We start from the raw sequence: 12,979 nt of genomic DNA, 5'->3' as shown, positions 1-12,979 counted from the left end.
GAGCCAGGAGTTTTTTCCAGATCTCCCAAGTAGATGCAGGGGCCCAGGGACTTGTGCCATCTTCCTCTGCTTTCCCAGGCACATTAGCAAGGAGCTGGATCAGAAGTGGAGCAGCTGGGGCTCAAACTGGTGCCCATATGGGATAGTCGGTGCTTCAGCCACAGCACCAGCCCCAGATCACATTAGATAACTATCTGCACCTAAGTTTTTTTCAGGCTCTGCTTTCCGAGGGAACCACAGCTAAGGAATCCTATGTGGGCTTTCCTTTTCATTGCAATAATCTTCACTGTGCCAATAAATTCCTACTCACCTGTTCCATCTCAGTCTTTTCTCCCCCTATTTTATTTTAAGAGTATTTATTTGAAAGGGGGAGTTAGAGAGAGAGGGAGATAACGACCTTCCATCTGTTGGTTCACTCCCCATATGGCTGCAACTGCAGGAGCCTGGCCAGGTCAAGGCCAGGTCAAAGCCAGGAGTCTGGAACTTTGTCAGGTTTTCTCATGTGGGTGCAGAGGCCCAGCATCTTCTGCTGCTTTTCCAGGCCATTAGGAGGGAACTGGATCATAAGTGGAGCAGCTGAGACTTGAACCAGCAGTCATATGGGGATGCCCTCACTGCAGGTAACAGGCTTAACCCACTGCATCACAAGGCCAACCCCCATATTCCACTGTCTGAAAATATTGATTTATTTTCATTTTTATTTGAAAGGCAGGGATTCGGAGAGATCCTCCATCCCCTTGTTTACTCCCAAAATGCAAGCAACAGCCAGGCTGAAATCCAGCCCAGGTCTCTCATGTGGACCACAGAGATCCAAGTACTTGAGCCATCATCTGCTGTCTCCCAGAGTGCGTATTAATGATATTAGAAGTTGGATCAGAAGCAGAGCAGCCTGACTTGAAACGCATTCTGATAGGGAATGTGGGTGTCCCCAACAGCGACTCACTGCTGTGCCCCTCATTCACTTTTTTTGGGTCCCAGACCTTGTTAGGCCATCACAACACACACCAAACATGGGAGTAAGGGGAAGGGTTTATTGGGGAAAACCTAGCAGACTGGAGGGAAGGGGCGAAGAGGGAAAAAAGAGAGAGAAGGAGAGTGTAAGAGAGAGAGAGAGAAAGAGAAAGGAGAGGAGCTAGCGAGGAGAGAAGAGAGAGAGCAGAGAGAAGAGAGACGAGAAGGGGAGAGGAGAGCAGAGAGCGCAGAGAAGAGCGAGCGAGCGAGAGCCACGTGTAAAAAGAAAGCGCTCTTGTCTGGGAAGTGGGTCTAATATCCCTTTTTCAGGGGGCGGGCAGGGAAGTAGGAATAGCGAATCCCATTAGGATGGGGGACGAGCTTGACAACGGTGGTTGGCCCATGTAGCCACCTGGCTTCTGGCAATGGCGGCAGGGACTAGAGCTTAGGGTGGTGCAGGGTGTAGATCGTGCCATAGATAAATCTTCGCCATTTTCCTAACAGACCTAATGCTGTGTCTAGCACATGGTAATTACTCATGGCTATTTATGTAACTGAACTGCTTGTGCTCACAAGTTAGGGGAATAATCAACAGCATTATCACGTTCTAGTTCTTCTGCCACACTTCAGTTTTGTCTCCAAACTATTTCTCCTAAAACTCATGATGACTGACATTTGTCAGTGGACATTTTTCTGATGTTTCGGCTACTTGCCAGCATGTCTGTGTCTGTGGAGAGAATTGCCCCTGTTCTGACCACCCCTTCCCCGGTGCTTTCAGATGCAGGTGCTGCGTGGCCCTAGATTCCCAGGGTCCTACAGCCTCCCTCCCTCAGCTCTGCATTTCCCTTCCTGCTGGTACGATTTGTAAACCAACCTCTTACTCAAATCAGCTCATGAACTGAGGCAATGGTAGCCCTGCCCCTCAGGGGCTCTGCTCAGAAGGTCATTTATCACCCCTCCAGATAACATCTTGATGTCTATTTAGTCTCGAGGGCTTTTCCAGGAACCCTGGGCGGGCGCTGAGTAAGAACTAGCCTCCGCCTGACCGACTGGGGACCACTTTACCATCATCAAAATTCCCAAAGACCTCAATGGCCACCAACTCATCCAAGGAGGGCTGTGAGCACTGCAGGCTGCCCAGGGACTCGCACGCAAGCTGGAGGTGCACTTCTCCAACCCAATGTCAACCACGCAGAACCTTACCTTGACTCCTGGAGGCGTCCCGGGCCTAAGTGAGTGATGACTGCCTGGCTCCTTGCTCTGTGCTTTGCAAAAAAGTACCTACTTTCTTCCATGAGGCCAGTGATTGGCTTTAGGTGAGTGGGCCCACGTGTGGGGGACTCTACAAGTTTCTAACTGATTTGCAACTCCGTTTATTCCTAGAGAGCACACACTCAGATGTGCTGAAGCTGAGTGATCACCAGGAACTGGTAAGACCCACTATTTTTGATGGATGTTATGAGGAACCTATTTCTTCTAATATTTCTTGGAAAAGCTTGGTTTAGCGCAGAGATATCTTATTACAAAAATCTTCCCTGTACTTCTCTCTATTCTATCTATAACTAACAGAAGCTAGAATTCAAGGATTGAACTTGCTGTAACTGCTGACGAAAAAGCACCTAAAATCCCTTCCTCCCTAAACCCCGCACAATGCTATCAGTTTCTAGAAAATGCTTATTCTCTGACCTCAAAAGCTATGGCAGCAAGAACATTTGAAATACACAGTATGGATGCCAAAAAATTATTGAAATTCTAGTTTAATTTTATGTAATTAAATTTTCATTTATGTTTTAAAATAGCTGATTGCTATCAAAATGTAATCAGACATTTAAAATAATGCTAAGGCATTTCTAGTTCAACTAAAAATAGAGAAAACACAATGAATTGGAATCTAGAAATTACAGTGTAGTAAAGCTATAGTGGTAGCTTTTGTTGAACATTCCGGGGAACAGGGGTCGTCTCCCCAATTTACTTATTTATTTTTGGAGATTTATTTGAAAGGCATAGTTATAGAGCGACAGGCAGAGGCAGATGGTGTGGGGGGGAAAGAGGAGAAGGAGGAGGGGAAGAGAGAGAGGGGAGAGAGATCTTCCATCTGCTGGTTCACTCCCCAAATGGCTGCAATGGCCAGGACTGGGCCCGGCCCAAGCCAGGAGCTAGGAGCTTCATCTGTGTCTCCCACACAGGTGCAAGGGCCACATATAACTATGCATGAGTTTTTGTGCCATAATAAATTTAATTAACTAATTCCATTTTCCATGAACTTAAAATATTTATCTATTTATTTGAGAGGCAGAGAGGAGAGAGCTTCCACCTGCTAGTTCACTACCCAAATGCTTTTAGTACTTAAGGCTGCATTGGGCTAAAGCCAAGAGCTGGGAACTCCATGCAGGTCCCCTATGTGGTGACAGGGACCTACCTGAGCCATTACTACTGCCTCCCAGGGTCTGCAGTAACAAGAAGCTGGAATCAGGAGCAACAGGCAAGTATAGAATTCAGGTGGCTCTGATATGGGATGCAGGAATCTTAACCATTAGGCCAAATACCCACGCCTCCATGAACTTTTTAAAAGAGCCTTTTAAATATTTTTATTTTAGGCCGGCGCCGTGGCTCAACAGGCTAATCCTCCGCCTAGCGGCGCCGGCACCCCGGGTTCTAGTCCCGGTCAGGGTGCTGGATTCTGTCCCGGTTGCCCCTCTTCCAGGCCAGCTCTCTGCTGTGGCCCGGGAGTGCAGTGGAGGATGGCTCAAGTGCTTGGGCCCTGCACCCCATGGGAGACCAGGGGAAGCACCTGGCTCCTGGCTTCGGATCAGCGTGGTGCGGTGGCCATTGGAGGGTGAACCAACGCCAAAGGAAGACCTTTCTCTCTGTCTCACTGTCCACTCTGCTTGTCAAAATTAAAAATATATATATTTTTATTTTATTTTATCTTTTATTTATTTGAAAGACAGAGAGACAAAGACAGACAAACAGAGAGATCTCCCTTCCCCCACTTTACTCCACAAATGCCTGCAATATTCAGGGCTGGGCCAGGTAGAAGCCAGGAGCCAGGAACTCAATCCAGGTCTCCCACATGGCCGGTCAGGACCCAAGTGCTTCAGGCATCATCTGCTGCCTCCCACAGCGCACATTAGCAGGAAGTTGGATCGAGAAGCAGTGCTAGACTTGAACCCCGCACTCCAATGTGGGATGCGGGCTTCCCAAGAGGCATCTGAACCACTGTGCCAAACACCCTCCTCTCCATGAACCTTTTGAAATACCCTTGTACATGTATTTCCTTCCCTCCTCATTGCCTCAATATGGCTTTTTTATTTTTAAAGATTTATTTCTTTAATTAAAATGCAGAGAAAGGGGGAGACACAGTGAGGTTTTCCATCTGCTGGTTCACTCCCCAAATACCCCTAACAGCCAGGAATAGATTAGACAGAAGCTATGGAGCCAGGAACTCCAACCAGGTCTCCCACATGGGAGTATTTGGACCATCACCTGCTGCCTCCCAGGTGCATTGGCAGGGAGCTGGATTGGAAGTGTGGAGGACCAGGGAATTGGAGGCAGGTATCCCAAGAAACAATGTAACTCACTATGCCACAATGCCCACCCCTAGTTTTTATTTTTAAGCCATCATTTCATTTGGATTAATATTTATCTTTTACATTATCATCACTATGAAATGTTAATTATAATTCAGTCATAAGTTTATTGTGACTAATTTTCATTCTTTGAGCAAAATCTGCTTTCCCTCTTAACAATTGCCTCTCCCTCTGACTTTCTGAGCATTTACGCCATTTCATTTCATTACCGCTACACGGATAGGCAGAAACTCCCATGTAACTGGCTTACTTCCCAGTTGCCTGCAATGGCTGGGGCAGGGCCATGACCAAAGCAGAAGCTAGGAACACAATCCAGGTGTCCCACGTGGGTGGTAGGGACCCAATCACTTGAGTCATCACCACCGCCTCCCAGGGTCTGCACCAACAGGAAGCTGGGTCAGAAAACATAGCTGGACATTGAATCCAGGTGTCCCATGTGGGACAAGACTGTCTTAATCTCTAAGCTAAATGATTTTCACTTTTTTAAAGTTGCATTTATTGAGGTCTGATTTACATATAGTATACAGTTCTAAAATTTTAACAAATAGATACAATTGAGTGACAGCAGTCAGTATATAGTGCAGTTATGTCACTCCCCCAAATCTGTTGTGTCCCCTTGTAGTCAACTTCTTCCCCATCTATAGCCCCTGGCAACCACTGATCTTTTCTTGTTCTCTGTGGTGTTAGCTTCAATATGGATTCCCCCTCTACTTTAATCATCCACATGTGTTCATTTGGACAGACACCTACCCCTTCAAAGGGAACCCCGTCCCCCTGGCCAGCTACCAATTCAGTTACTTTGGAGAAAGCACCGTTCAGTTTGTTCTGCGCTCCACAGTGGGTGCTGGGGGTCCAGGGTGTGTGGGGACTACAGACTTTGCTTCATAGGAGCTTGGTGGGGAGCCGCAGAGCTCAGACCCTGGCAACATTTTGCAGCTGCTGAGTTATTTCGCCTCTGAGAGCCTCAGATTCTTCGACTGGAAGATGGCGATCTCGGAAGCACGTCGCTGTAGTATTTCCTGGGAATAGCGGTGAAATGGGTACCAGTGTTCAGCACACGGCAAATACCTGTTAAGAGCTATGACTTTAATTATCCTATTAGAAAAAAGTAGCAGGAATTTAAAAGGCCAATTTTCATCTAGGAATTTATTATTTATCTTTTCATCTTAATTTCTTTTCCTGATTAAGCAATACATATTCATCGACAGAAAATTTGGAATGTACATTGTTCAAGTGTAAAAAAGCATAAAAAATATTTCCTAAAATCTCACTATGTAGGCACAACTTCATTTAACCTTTGGCCTATTTTGTACCAATTAAGTGTTCTATAGAAACTGTTTTTTTTTGGGGGGGGGGTAATTGGTGTGATTAAAATTCTGATTATGATTACAGCGTTTTAAATTCTGCTTTTTAAAAGTGTTACTTCACACATATAAACATTTCATCACATGATTTAAAAGATCTTTATTAGTATATTTCATTTTATTCTTTCTTTAAAAAAGAAAAGATTTATTTGAAAAGCAGAATAATAGAAGAGGAGAGACAGAGAGATCTTCCATTGCTTCCAAATGGCTTCAATGGCCAGGGCTGGGCCAAGCCAAAGCCAGGAGCCTAGAACTCTATCTGGGTTTCCTACATGGATGGCAGGGGCCCAAGCACTTGAACCATCCTCTGCTGCTTTCTCAGGTGGATTAGCTGGGAGCTGGATTGGAAGCTGAGCAGCTGAGACTTGAATGGGCACCCTGATATGGGAGGCTGGTGTTGCAAGCCACAGCATAAACTGCTAAGCCACAATGCTGGCCCCGTTTTCTTTTTTTAAAACAAAAATTATATAATATTCCACTATATTGCTGTGGGTGACAACCATCCTTAGCTGCTGGGTATGAGAGGACCCTTAGGACACAGAGTTTACTGGAAGTCCCAGGCAAAGTTGGAAGAGTTGCTCATACTTAACCTTTCCTAAACTCTCCACGTTGGCTAATCAGATTGTTTCCATTTTCTAACCTTATAAATAGCACTGATGTGAATAGTTTTAGCAGTAATGGTTTAAATTATTTTATAATCACTTTTCCCTCCATCATTTTGGGTATAAAACTATACCTTTTGGCCTACATCTTTCTCTTTAACCCACAGGGCCTGGGACATTTGCATGAGATATTGAATTAAATGGAGTGCCCACCAACTGACTGTTTGATGGTCTGGGTTGCATTGTATTCCCCTAAAAGTGTGTCGGGGTCCTAACCCCCAGTCCTTGCCAACGTGACATTGTTTGGAAATGAAATCTTGCAGATATAATTAAGATTTAACAAGACAATTTTGTATTGAATTAGGGTGGGCCCTAAATGCAACATGTCTGGTGTCCTTACAAGGGGAGAAGCCACAGAGACAGAGCTCAAGTCCATGAGCAGAGAGGGAAGGAGGTCACGTGACGGCAGCTTGGCGTGACCCGGCTGTGATCGCTGATCATTAGGGACTGCTGGCAAGCGCAGGAAGCTAGGGGAGAGAGGCTGGTGTGGGTGACTCTGCCTGGCTGGGGATTACCTGCCTAGCCCATGCAGGAGGGCGTGGGACACCCTGCCCCACCCCCGGGATGGCCCCACTGCTGGCAGGTGGCAGGAGCCCCGGCACATCCCTCCCCCCTCCCTGTTGAAGGGTCTTGTAATTAACCAATCGGGCAAACAGCTCCGGGGTGTGTCCCAGGCCCATTAGGACCACCTGGAAAGCTACAGCAGCCTACAGGACCTTCAAGCTGTTTGGAGAAGCATAGTGGCGCCAATAACGGCTTTATCCTGTGGAATTAATGTTGCCTTGAATTAGGCAAGCCCCCTCTGCCTGGCCTTTAAAAGCTTATGCTTGATCCTTAATAGACGGACACGTTCACCGAAACTTGGCTCTGGTGCTTCTTGTCAAAGAACGCCGTCGCCCCACCATCCTGGCAGTGCGAGCCTGGCAGGGCAAGCCCACAGGCTGGCTCTACCCACACCTCCGTCTTAACTTCTAGACCCACAGCTGTGAGAGAGTAAGCTCCTGAAGTTTCAAGCTCCTGTTTGCTATGTAAACCAATCCAGGTGCCTTGGGAGACTGGAAGAGGACAATGCCGGGAGCTCAGAGACATGCATGTGGGTGTGTGCAAATAGGGTGCTTTCGAAGGCAGGAATATGTTCCATTCTTTCTTTTGCTCCTGGCCTTTTTCCCGAGTCACTTCATTTCTGCCCTGTTCTTGAAGTGGTTCTGCTGGAAATGAGGAGAAAAGCTAATCCACTTCCTTGTTAAACTTCCTGATACTGTAAAATATCTATAACGTTCTTCCTCTGCATGATCCCTCATGGTAAACATGAAGACTCCCCACACATTGCCAGTCTTGTGGTTTTGTGTTCATGAGTGGCCCTGAGCAGACGGGTCTTGTGGCTATCATTCTTCATGCAGGAACTTTTCTCCAGGAAGCAATGACAGATGTTTCTAAAGGTTTATTTATTTATTTGAAAGGCAGAGTAAGAGAGAGAGAGAGAGAGAGAGAGAGAGAGATATTTTCCATCATCCATCTAGTGTACTCTCCAAATAGCTACAATAGCTAGGTCTGGACCAGGATAAAATCAGGAGCCAGGGACTCCATTTGGGTCTCCCTGGACTCCCAGGGACTCCATCCAGGTGGGAGGAGTCCAAGCACTTGGCCCATCTTCTTCCACTGCCTTTCCAAGTACATTAGCAGGGAGCTGGATCAGAAACGGAGTAGTGGGAATGAAGCCTTTACTCTGATACGGGATGCTGCCATCAAAAGTGGTGGGCCAACCTGCTGCCCCACAACACTGGCCCCAGAGACAGACATTTCTACCCAGGAAAACTCTGTGCACATCCTCTTGCTTTCCCTGAGCCTATCTGATGTTCTTCTTGCTCACATTCTTGAATGGTTATGAAGACTTAATTTAAAAATGCCATGTGGAACCTCTCTTTAATACTTCGATGAAAACAGGCAAAGAGGGGTTCGTTTCCCTCTTGCTTATTTCCCACTTAACCAAGAGTAAAAGTTCCACCCTTTCCTCACCCCACTGTTCACTTGCAGATCAGGTAGTCAGTCACTTAACTTTGAAATGAGACTCTTGCTGACTGATATTTACTTATAGACAAACAAGGCAAAAAACATAATCTGACCATATTTTTGTATCTTTTTTTAAAGATTTATTTATTTATTTGAAAGGCAGAGTTACAGAGAAGGAGAGGCAGAGAGAGAGAGAGAGAGAGAGAAATGTCTTTAATCCACTGTTTTTTTCCTCAAATGGCTGCAAGAGCCGGAGCTGTGCTGATCCGAAGCCAGGATTCAGGAATTTCTCCCGAGTCTCCCACATGGGTGCAGGGGCCCAAGCACTTGGGCCATCTTCTACTGCTTTCCCAGGCCATAGCAGAGAGCTGGATTGGAAGTGGAGCATCTGGGACTTGAACCGACACTCATATGGGATACCGGCGCTGCAGCTGGGGCTTAACCCACTGTGCCACAGCACTCCCCGTATCTTGCTTTAACTATGTTTTAAAATGTATTTTATTTTCATTTTACTTGAAAGAGAGGGAGAACGATCTTTCATCTGCTGGTTTATTCACCAAATGCCTGCAGTAGCTGAGGCTGGGCTGGGGGGAACCAGGAGGGGAACTCAATCCAGGTCTCCGATGGGGTGGCAGGAACCTAAGCATTGCAGCCAATACTGCTGCTCCCAGGGTGCACATTATCAGGAAGCAGGGACTGCAAGCAGATCCAGGACTCGAACCAATGAGTTCCCACATGGGCTGCGGCCCTCCCAAGCGATGGTACCTGTTCTGCCAGGTAACATCTGCTTTAAAGTTTTAATACAACAGCAATACTAAAGGTATTGGTCACACTTCTGCCCCAGCACAGCTGAGAATTCAAACCATCCAGGGTATATGGCAGTCTACCGTTCACTCCCAAATGGCTGCAATGGCCAGGGCTTGGCCATACTGAAGCCAGGTGCCAGGAGCTCCTTCTGGGTCTCCCACATGTGTGCAGGGGCCCAAGGAGTTGGGCCAGGTTTTTGCTGCTTTCCCAGGCCATGAGCAGGATTGAAAGTGAAGCAGCCAGGATATGACCGGTGCCTATATGGGATGCTGGCTTCACAGGTGGTGGCTTCACCTGCCATTCCACAATGCTGGCCCTACATGCAGCTTTTCTTATTTGCCCATTGTGCTAATTGTTCATTCCTGTGGCTGTCTTCTCTGAGTTTTCCTACCATCTTTGTGGAATTTAATTTTTTGCTTTATTAATGTTTTTTTTTAAAGAATATAATTTTACAACTCTGTTATAGTCAGGTTGATTTAAAGGCTTGATTGGTTAGTTTGAAGGTTGATTGAAGTTTGGGGAGATGGCAGAAGAAACACACGCTTGGGAGACATCTCAGTGACTTTATTCTTTGATTTAGAATATTGTAATTTGAGTTTCCATTTCTAGAGGACAATCGTAGATTAGAGCTTCAATTGTTTAAGAATTCTTGCCATTCTCTGAAACAGTACGTGTTAAACATAAATGATTCTTAGAGATAAAACACTACATGACAACTAGATGGGGAGAGTACATGGCCTTCTCTCATGAGGTCAATTATGTTTTAAAAGCAATAGAATTTTTTTTGTAGTGTCTGTTCTTCTAATGTACTCTCTGGCAGAGCCATTCCAGGATGTGCAAAGGGAATTTTTAAAAAGCAACTGTATTATTCCCATTTGTCAGCAAATGGATTATGGAGTCTTTCATCCAATCAGGATTATGGGGATAGGAAGAGAATGCCTCAGTCCCTGCTGATCACAATAATAGCATCCATCAATAGTTATTCATAAAAAACAGCAATTCATGGGACGCTCAAGACACCATGGCTTCCCCAGGAGGAGCAGGCAGCAGCTTCCCTCGCACAGACCGACACCATCTTTCAAGCTGAACTCCAGGCCAAGATCCTGTTCTGTGTTCCCCAGACATCATTCACCATCTTCTCTCCCTACGCCGGCTAGCACGTTAGCCCACATCTCAGAAAGGGTGTATTCTTCTACTTAACCACAACACTGTTGTCACATCCGAGGAAAGAACATTTACCCGGTGATTTTCATAATATAGACTCTGTCTGGGTCCGGCTGGGCTGCTGTGGCAGAGGAGCATATACTGGATGGCATATAAACAACAGAAATGGAATGCTTACTGTTCTAGAGGCCCACCTCTGGGCCCCACAAGGTGACTTCGCTGTGTCCTCACACAGTGGGAAGGAGGGAAAGAAGTCAGGTCTCCTTTGTAAGTTCTACTCTCACGACCTGATCACGTCTCAAAGTCCCCCACCTTCTCATCCCATCCTGTTGGGGATTAGGTTTCAACATAGCAATTTTGGGGATGTACACGTTCAGACCATAGCATGGGCTATGTGTACATTTCTTCATGTGTCCTGAAAATATCCTTCACCCTTTTTTTCCTGATTTAGCATGCAATCAAGGAATAATGTTACATATGTTTATGCTGATTTATTTTTTTTTAATTTTTAAAATGTTAAAATTAAGCAGATTTGTTGCATCCATGATTGAGTATTTTTTAAAACAAATATCATAACCTTTTCTTCTGAGATACAAGTTCCCTAGATTTGGAAACAAAAGTGTTTATTTATTTAAAATTTATTTATTTGAAAGGCAGAATGACACAGAAAGAGGGAGAGATAGAGATATGTTCAATCTGTTGGTTCACTCTCCAAATGGCTATAACAGCTGGGCCTGGGCCACGTCCAAGCCAGGAGCTAAGAACTCCATCCTGGTCTTTTTTATGAGTGGCAGGGGCCTCGGCATCTGAGCCATCTTCTGCTGCTTTCCCAGGTTCATTGGCAGAGAATGGAGGCAAAAACAGAGCAGCAGGGTTTACGTGGGATGCTGGTGCTGTAGACGGCAGCTTAACCCGCTATGCCACAGCACCACTAAGGGATAAGCACTCTGCATCCCAGGCCTTGTCCTGCCACTCTATCTTCCCCTGCTCAGGAAGTGACTTTGCCTGTCTCAGCCTCCTATGTCAGCTATAAAATCTGTGGACAGTGCAGTGAGAACACACGAGCTTGGAGGCCTCGTTCCAGTCTTGGTTCTGTACCGCCTGTGTGACTTGGAGCAAAGGCCTGGCCTCCTCAACCGTTTGTGAACTGATTGGAGAAATCTGCCTTGAGTGCTGACCAGCGGCAACGTGACCCGTCGGGCTCAGTCCCTGTCCTCATCCAGCTCCGAGTGGCATTCAGGAGTCAGACGCTGCACACGGGGTCCCAACAGGACATCAGTAGTGGCACCCCTGGACAGAGAAGCACAGGGAGACCTCAGCTGGCTGGAAGCCAGAGGGGCCTAAGGGAAGAACAGGAACAAAAGCAGGCAGGCTTCTCTCTGGAAGTGATTTTTAGGTTGAGACAAGAGGCATGAAGGGAATCAGCCAGGTAACACATAGGAGAGTTTCCTCTCTTCTAGAACTATGCTTGCTTTCTGCTCCTCAGTTTACAGAGAGTAAAATACACGTGGCAGAGATTGCTAATGTTTTCTAACAGGTGCTCTGCCCTCCTCCCTTGTTAGAGAAGCCCCAGGTCACTCATCACAGTGACAACGCCAGTCTCTTTTGCAGCTACTTATGGTTTTGTGCTCAATTCTTTTTTTTTTTTTTTTTCTTTGACAGGCAGAGTGGACAGTGAGAGAGAGAGAGACAGAGAGAAAGGTCTTCCTTTTCCGTTGATTCACCCTCCAATGGCCACCGCGGCTGGCGCATCGTGCTGATCTGAAGCCAGGAGCCAGGTGCTTCTCCTGGTCTCCCATGTGGGTGCAGGGCCCAAGCACTGGGCCATCCTCCACTGCACTCCCAGGCCACAGCAGAGAGCTGGCCTGGAAGAGAAGCAACTGGGACAGAGTCTGGTGCCCCGACTGGGACTAGAACCTGGCCGCAGGCGGAGGATTAGCCTATTGAGCCGCGGCGCCGCCCTTGTGCTCAATTCTGACCACTGTGCGGGGGGTGGAAGCATCCTAAAAGGGAGGTGCTATGCCTCTCCTTCCCACCCTGCTCTTCCCCATGACATGGAGTAAGGCCTTGGTAGTGAGCCGTCTTTGGTCACGTGGGCAGGGCAACATCTGAGGATGGCAGAATGGTGGCTGGGGCCATTGCCATCCCTAGAGCCTGCAGTCCTACCTAGCTCAGAGAGGCAAGTAAAGTATTGTCTCGTGAAGCTATTTGTTTAAAGGGGCAGAGGCTCCATTATATGCAGTTCAACTTAAATCCTAACAGATATGATGTGCCTAGCAAAGCATTCAAATGGAATCAGAAAATGTGGATTACTTCTTTTTATCAGTAGGACACCTCCAAGCTGCTTTTTTTTGTTTGTTTGTTTATTTGAGAGGCAGAGTTACAGTGAGAGGAAAAGACAGAGAGAAGGGTTTTCCATCCATGGTTCACT

This window comes from Lepus europaeus, chromosome 3, assembly GCF_033115175.1.
Source record: "Lepus europaeus isolate LE1 chromosome 3, mLepTim1.pri, whole genome shotgun sequence".
NCBI lineage: Eukaryota > Metazoa > Chordata > Mammalia > Lagomorpha > Leporidae > Lepus > Lepus europaeus.
This window is presented reverse-complemented; position numbering follows the sequence as displayed.